We start from the raw sequence: 8427 nt of genomic DNA, 5'->3' as shown, positions 1-8427 counted from the left end.
GCCGGGCTGAAGACGGCTGTAATGCCAGAAAAAGGTCCTCGGAAGCTTGTTTCCGGTCCAGGGAAGGCATGGCTTGCCAGTTTGGAGTGGACTGTTCCCATGAGGCACAGGGTCAGACTGATTTGCATTGGCCATGTCTGAACTGGGGTGGCAGAGTGGGCTAAAAACACTTAAAACTCCTAAAATCTTTTTCTTAGTAGTATTCATAGTCACAAAAGTCTTCTTCAAACAAAAAAAATAGAAAAAACGAAATAGTCAATGAGCTCTTTACCCTGGGAAGACATTGGTTTCTTCACCACAGATCAAGACAGGTGTCACTACACTACGCAGGGCTGATCCCCCTCCCTTGTCATTTTGGCTTTCCGTTTCCACTACCCAGAGCGGTTGCTGAACCAGTCTCGCAAAAAAAAATAAACTACAAATCACTTTCTTGATCTGAAACGTCTGGTCCGGGAAGAACTCCGCAGATCCGTCAGCTGATACAGCAGGGCCTTTCTCCGTAGTCAGGATATCTCGATGATCGGTCAGCACAGCAGGTTCCACCAAGGTCGACAATACCTTACGACAATGGGTGCTATGCACCCAGTTCCTCTTGTTGGTAACCTGAACTGCCGTTCTCGTGGCGAGGAGTACTTGCTCTGGTCCACGCCACCTCGGCTCCAAGCTGCTTGACCTCTCAAAGACTTTCACCATACATAACAAAGTCCCCGGGGCGGAGTTCATGGCCCTCACCTTGAGATTTATCAGGGAGTGCTTCTCGAACCTGTTGATGAATAGAAACCAAGCTGTCAGTTAATTGTGCCAAATAGTCATTCATTAAAACACAAGGTACATCATACACAGAGCTTGGTTTCAGAACTCCCCAGATGTTCATAGGACGTCCGAATACCACCTCGTACGGGGTAAGACCCGTTCTAGAATGTGGTACTGATCTAATGGACAACAATGCCAATGGCAGCGCATCTGGCCAAGTCAGATTCGTGGAGGCCTGGATTTTCGCGATTTTCAGCTTGAGAGTAGCATTATACCTCTCCACCAATCCTACAGATTGTGGATGGAACACAGCATGAAACTTTTGCTTGATTCCTAATCCCTTCAGGACATACTTGATAACTTTCCCGACAAAATGAGGTCCGTTATCATTCCATAAAAGTCTACAAACACCGAACCTCGGGAAGAACTCCTTCAGTAGCACCTTAGCCGTAGTAATAGCAGTATTATCTATCGTAGGGTAAGTCTCAATCCATTTACTGAAGGCGCAAACCACCACTAAGACATACTTTAAATTATTACACCGCTCAAGCTGAATGTAGTCCATTTGCAGGACTTCAAAAGGTGCAGTTGGTGTAACAAAACCTCCAGATGGAACTCGTGTCCCTTTTCCAGGATTGTATTGCAAACAAACCAAGCAAGACTGTACTACTCTCTTAGCTGTGCTAGCAATCTCTGGATGCTCCCAAACTTGCATAAGGATTTTCGTTATTGCGGACGCTCCAACATGTGCTAGCCCATGTGCCATCTGAACCATAGGTTGTACGAAAGCTATAGGCAGCTTCCATCGATCCATTTGCTTGGTTCTCCAACAACCTTCATCATCTAACTCTCCTTCTTTAGACCACTGTTCACGTTCTTTGCCAGAAGCTGTCTTCTGTATCTCTGGCACTTCCTGCCTAGCATTGTGCCATCTTTCAGCTTGTGACTTCACTACATACATAGAAGTGGTATTTCTCTGCATCGCAGTTTCACGTGCTGCATGGTCTACAAAGGCATTTCCTTGTCCAATCTTATCTGTTACTTTCTTATGTGCACTGCACTTCACTATAGCAATTTTCTTCGGATATGTCAATGCAGTCAAAAGATTATGCACTAAGTCTCTGTGCATTATCTGTATTCCATGTAAGAAAGCCTCTTTCCTTCCAGTGTAGGCCAAAATCATGCGCTACTCCAAAAGCATAGCGGCTATCTGTGTAAATGTTCACACACAAACCAGCACTAAGCTCACATGCTCGTGTCAAAGCTATCAATTCAGCTGCTTGAGCCGATTTCTGTGGTATACGAGCTGTCTCCACTACTGTCTCAAGCGTGGTAATTGCATATGCGGCTGAGGTCGTACCATCTGGTAATTTCAAACAAGACCCATCAACCCACAATTCACTATCTACATCTGGAAGGGGCGTATCTTGCAAATCAATGTGACCCTTTGTCTGTTCTTCAGTCAGAAAAATACAATCCTGCGTTTCTTGTGACTGAGGCTGGGTCACCGGATATGGCAACAAAGTGGCTGGGTTCAAAGTTGCACATCTCTTCAATGCAATATGGGGGGCTAGCAATGTTAGTTCATATCCTGTAAGACGAGCGCTAGTCAAATGCTGCGTCTTTGTCTGATTCAAAAGGGCGTCAACAGCATGTGGTACTAGCACTAACAATTTATGTGACAAAACTATTCCCTCACTCTGTCGAATTGACACTGCTGTTGCTGCAACTGAACGAAAGCATCCAGGTAATGCTCTAGCAACAGGGTCAAGAACTGCTGAAAAATATGCACACGGACGTTGCTTATCGCCGTGTAGCTGAACCAACACTGACAATGCACATCCATCTTTCTCGTGCACGTAAAGTGTGAAAAGCTTCGTGTAATCTGGTGTTCCTAACACGGGTGCTGAACAAAGTGCTTGTCGTAACTGTCGAAAAGCACTTTCACATTCTTCTGTCCATGGAAGAGGTACTGGGGTATCTTTCGTCAAAAGTGCTAACAAGGGCTTAACAATGTGTGAATATCCCAAAATCCACTGTCTACAAAAGGAAGTAAGACCCAAAAATGCACTTACTCCTTTCTGTGTGGTAGGAACTGGTGTGTCTAAAATTGCTTGTATGCGATCTGATGTCAATGCACGTCCCTCCTTAGACAAAAGGTGACCTAAGTAGGTTACCTTTGGTCTACAGTATTGCAGCTTCTTCCGAGAGACTTTATGATGATGTGAAGCAAGAAAAGAAAGCAAAGATGGAGTACATTTTTCACACTGTTCTGGGGTGTCGGCTGCCAGCAAGATGTCATCGACATATTGTATGAGAGTCACACCTTCGGGCAGTACAAAAGAATCAAGTTCCCTTTTCAATGCTTGACTGTAAATACTCGGACTCTCAGTATAACCTTGAGGAACTCTACAAAATCGATATGATCGATTATTCAAAGTGAAACCGAACAAATATCGACTATCAGGATGAATAGGGATCGAAAAGAAAGCATTCTTCAAGTCTATCACAGTAAATGTAGTGGCAGTCGGAGGAACCAAAGTAAGGAGGGTTGTGATGTCCGAAACCACGGGAAACTGTGGTACTACAATTTTATTTACTTCCCTCAAATCAATAATGAATCTGTAAACTCATGTGTCAGTATCTCTCTTCAGAATCGGAAGGATCGGGCTATTGCAAACATTGTATGGGACTTCCTCAAAAACCCCAACTCGTATTAAATAATGTACAATTCGTATGAGCGCATCTTCTCCCGCTGTGAAATGCTATATTGTGGCAAACGAGGTAACACAGCTCCCTCTTTGACACTAATATGGACCGGAGGAATAACCATCTGACCCACATCAGTGTCTGAGGTAGCCCACAAAGATTCAGGAAGTGAGGCTAATGCAATATCTTTTTTAACAAGATAAATTCTGTCAAGTTCAGTGTAGTTATCATTTAAAATGACTCACACCCCTTCAGGAAAACATTGTATTGTGGCTCTAAAGTACTTCAACATGTCAAGACCCAAAATATTGTCTGGTGTGTTAGGGGAAAGCAAAAACGGGCATGAAGCATTAAATTTATCAACATAGAATGAGAGCGGTTGTGACAACGGGCTAAGGGAAGGTGTTCCAACGAAACCTATCGAAGTAATAGTTGTGCCAGACAGGGGGACCCTCAGAACCAATTGTTTAGACAAAGCGCTACGTGTAGCTCCTGTATCAACCAGAAACCGATCAGTAGAGCCCAAAACATGTGCTGTAACATAGGGACCCGTCTGATCTACTGGAACTTCAACTGATTCCTTACCCCATCCTAGGCAATCCTATGCATGAGCAAAATCGTACAGATCAGGCTGAACATAATCGGACATTTGATATTGATTCTGCCTGTAGAATGTGTTCTGTCTCTGCTGCGGGCGTGCATTAGTGTCAGATCGGGCACGATCGTTCATATTTCCTCGAGGCTCCAAGAAACCTGAACTAGTTCTCCCTTGGCCCCGCCCCCTGGCATCCTGCTGAGGACGTAGCAACGGGCAATTACGCATCCAACGGCCTAACTGCTTACAATATGCACATTGATTCGAAGATAAATCCGTACGACCATAAGGAGTATTGGGAGGTGCTCGTCCACCTCTATCATAATTTCTGTCAGGACAACTATCGTAACCTCTAGAAGGCGGACCATATACCTGGGCCAACATAACTTTCATTTTAACTCTTTTGATTTCTTGTCCTCAGTCCCCTTCGCCTCCGTCTCCTGGCGCTCATAATACTGAGCCATCGTCAAAACAGAGGCCGGAGAGGACGTAGTCCAAGAACTTTCGGTAGCTTTTAGGCGGCTGGCTATCCCCGGTAACAGATTCGTAACATATTTATCGAGAAACAAATGCCTGCCGGTATCATCTGTTAGAGACTGGCCACTAAAATCATGGAAAGCTTCCTCAAAGTGAGTAAAGAAATCAGAAACCGATTCATCTATCTTTTGTTTACACGATGCTAAAACAGTCCAATCAATCTTTTTAGGGGGGACAATCATTTTAAGTTTAGTCAAAATGGCTGCAGGAAGATTTATTATTAACTGATGTGGTTTTTGGGCGGGCTCTCGGTCAGCATCTAAGCGCTCTAAATCCTTCCATTCGGCGCCAAGAACAGTCCGATCATCAATTTTACGAACAGTCCTCCACATGTCTGGGGGCAAAATTAGATCGAAAAACAAATCTATATCACATAAGGTCATAGTACAGGAATTTAAAGCACCTTCGACTTCTTCATAAAAAGCGGCTGGGTTTTTACGCGGGTCAGGCAACGCATTTTTAAGCGCCATTACATCTGCTCTATTCCAAGGAGTGTATACCCAATTATAAATAAAATATCCTTTAGAATCAAGAGAATTTTTATCATCATTATCACCCGTTCCTTTAGGAGGAACATACAAAGGCGCGCTTCCCGCATAGGTCGCATGACAACTGGCCTCATCTTATATGTCATGAAGATAGGAGACTGCGCTTCTCCGGGCGGATTGGACTGTGGAACGGCATCCGCAGCCTTTTTCTGCTCCTTCATCCGCAGCCTTTTTCTGCTCCTTCAGACGACTTGCCTCATTTCGTATTTTAACCAGTCGTCTAATCATGTCGTCTAATCATGTCTTCTACTGGAAAAAAACAAAAGAACCATCACGTAGCTGTTTATGATCAGTTGCGATATCAGCAGGTTCTAATACTGAGGAATATTTTCGAAACATTTCTACAACTTCATCAGCAAATGTCGCAGTGAAATATATCTGCTCCTTTTCTGACCAATCCTTTATAATAGCAAAAAGATCGGAAGCAGGATCAGTGCTACGTAATGCTTTACTGATTTGGGCCGCACGGTCAGCAGACAACATGGATCGAGTGTCCTGCGTTTTCTGTTGTTCCGAACCAGAGTCCTCGTCGTCCCCAGACGGAGTGGACGGAGCAATATACGGAGGTGGAGGTCGATCTAATAACAAAAAATCATCTTGTGGTTTATTAAGGACAGGATAGAGAGGCTGACTGACAGGATATTGGCCAGATATCTGCAACCTACGTTCTTTTTCCTCTCGCTCCTGTAATTCTTTCGCTTCTTCCTTTCTCAATTCCAGCGCTTTCTCATACACAGTCTTTCGCTGTTCCTTTTCAATCAACGCTTGCTCACGCTTCTCTTGCTGTCTTACTTCTTTCTCCCACATTCGCAAACTCTCAAACATATCACGCCTAGACTTTCGCTCAAACAGACATCGTTCCACATACTCAACCTTTCGCGCATCAAATGACCCATGCAGTGGCCAATGTAACTCAGGATCCTTTTTGGTATATTTATGCCACAACGTGCTGTACATTATGGCAGAAAGACCAAATTTTATATACATATCTCTATTAGGCACCCCCTCTGGGGGAGCCGGCTGCGATTCCTCAAGTCGTAGCTGGTACCACCAAACAAGCAGCACATCTTTCGAAGTGCGCGAAAAACAGGCATGCTCAAGAAAAGTGCAAGACATACACTACTATAGGGAAAGAGCGCTTAAGGTACTTTCTTAGTACGTTGCGCTATACATATCAAAGTGGAGGAAAAATCCTTGCATGGCCTGCCTATATGGGTTGCAACGCATATATTCTCATATCATGTTCATATCATATAAAAAATCAAACAAAATCCAAAGTAGACAAGTCTATCCCAAATACAAATATGCCACGGTAAGTGTTCCTAAGACTACCTTACCATCCAAGGGCATCCAAAACCTACAACAGGCGCCGCAAAACGGCTCTTACCAATCATAGGCTGTCCAGATTCCAACTGCCAAGTTCTAAATTCGACCAAATGGTCACTGCACGGCAGACCTGCAGAAGAGATCTCAGTCGAAGATCGGCGCCACCTGGATGGTCGGATCGGAAAGTAGGGAAGAACCACCTCGGGTGCCAAGATGCGGGTCTTCTCTGGCAGCGATCGCGTCCAAAGCAAAGTTCCGAACCTTCCTCACTACCAATCCTTCGGGCATCCGAGTCGTCAATGAGCCCCACGTGCCGGGCGCCAATTTGTCGTGCAGGCCTCAGCCAGACCCGCTAGTGCAAGGGGTTCGCCCTTCTGCGCACGAAGTCCTCAGACCCAAAAAGGAAAAAGTTGGCACGGAAACTGGAAATGCAAAACATAGAGTTTATTACACCTCATGAGGTGATGCTAAAGTTCAGACAGTACCCTTCGGCACTGCGAGAAGTAGCACAAAGGGCTACTGGACACATGGTTTATTTATACCCACACAGGGGCTCAAAAGAAGGCGGTACAAAGCATAAGAGCACATTTTATGTCCATACAAGGAAATATCGAGAAGCACAATCAATCAGTGGGAGGAGCTAACAGTCTTGGGTCTCGGCTAACACATTCCAATCCAAAGCTAACCATTGACAGATGCGGACCCTAACGGTCAGTGGCGAAACACAGAGATGCTATTATTAGCCTGTTGCTGGGCAGATTCAAAGGCCATGAGCAGAAAGGTAGGACAACGCACATGTTCGACACGAGGCAGCGTGTGGCAGACAAAATGGCTGCCGTGAATCCAAAATGGATGCCGCTAAATGTCAAGATAACAGCCAGAACTAAGATGTCTTTTGCTAACGCTCAACATTAACCTCTGTCAAATTACAACAGCATCAGTGAGGCAACAACACCCTGCTCCTTGTACACTGGTGCACACGGTGAGATGTACCTCATACAAGTGTTGAAGTTGAGGATGACTAACATAGTGTCTTATTAGGAGGATGAAATGGATGTGCCCAAAATCACACTAATGCAGGCAAGCACTTGTCATAATTCAGTGGCTGACGATGGCACTCTCCCGCTGGAATCTTCCGGGTTCACAGGGTAAAGTGCCTCGAAGTGCACTTTTCCACTTATGAAGAGAGCCCGTCAGTAGCTGCTCACAGCGACACCGTCTGGATTCAAGAGGTGTTACATGTGAAACATTGGTTTCCGGAGATGTTACGTAGAAAACATTTCCCTTCTGAAAATATATCAGTATATTTTGCACCAAAAATGAATACCCACGTAAAAAATAAAAAAAGACACACGCTCTAATCCTCAATGTTGACTTTCTTGTGAAACAGGTGTCTGTCTGTTTTGCATCATTTGAGACTGCCTCTGAAATCTAAAATATTTACTGACAACACATACATGTAAAAATAAATAAATACAGGATTGTACTAATGTTTAAATTTTAATTTGGACAATTGTTTATGAATAAAAAAAAATCACCTTCCCTGACAGGGAATCGCACCCCGGTCACGGCGGTGAGAGCGCCGAATCCTAACCACTAGACCACCAGGGAGCACGCTCATTCTTCCTTGAATTCCTATTAGGACAGATTTAGCGCCGGTATAGTGTGTGCATTGTATGTAATTAACTATGTACTTATTCTGACTGACCTACATACATCCAAAAAGTACTCACAGTACCAACGCTCTTGTTAAACAAAGGAGGGAAAACATGACTAGACACAGAAGATATACTTCACTCTCATGGATTATGCAGAATAACTCACTGCACACTTCATGGATTGAACTCTCTGTGGGGATCCGAAAGTGAGATGGTCAGACTGTGATAAGGCAGAGGAGTACTGAAAGGTAAACACGTCAGTAACCCGTACTCCCTCTTAGTCTTCGTCTCGTGGGTGCCA

General features: G+C 44.4%; 1 non-coding gene across 1 annotated transcript; it reads right to left on the bottom strand.

Moving 5' to 3' along the window:
- Positions 1-8007: 8007 nt before the first annotated feature.
- Positions 8008-8079, bottom strand: TRNAE-CUC (transfer RNA glutamic acid (anticodon CUC)). The gene has a single exon. It is a non-coding gene; the product is annotated as a tRNA-Glu (tRNA).
- Between the last annotated feature and the right edge of the window lie 348 nt (positions 8080-8427).

This window comes from Lissotriton vulgaris, chromosome 1_1 (assembly GCF_964263255.1).
Source record: "Lissotriton vulgaris chromosome 1_1, aLisVul1.2, whole genome shotgun sequence".
NCBI lineage: Eukaryota > Metazoa > Chordata > Amphibia > Caudata > Salamandridae > Lissotriton > Lissotriton vulgaris.
The sequence above is the reverse complement of the archived record's forward strand: the minus strand, read 5'-3'. Positions and strand labels throughout refer to the sequence as shown.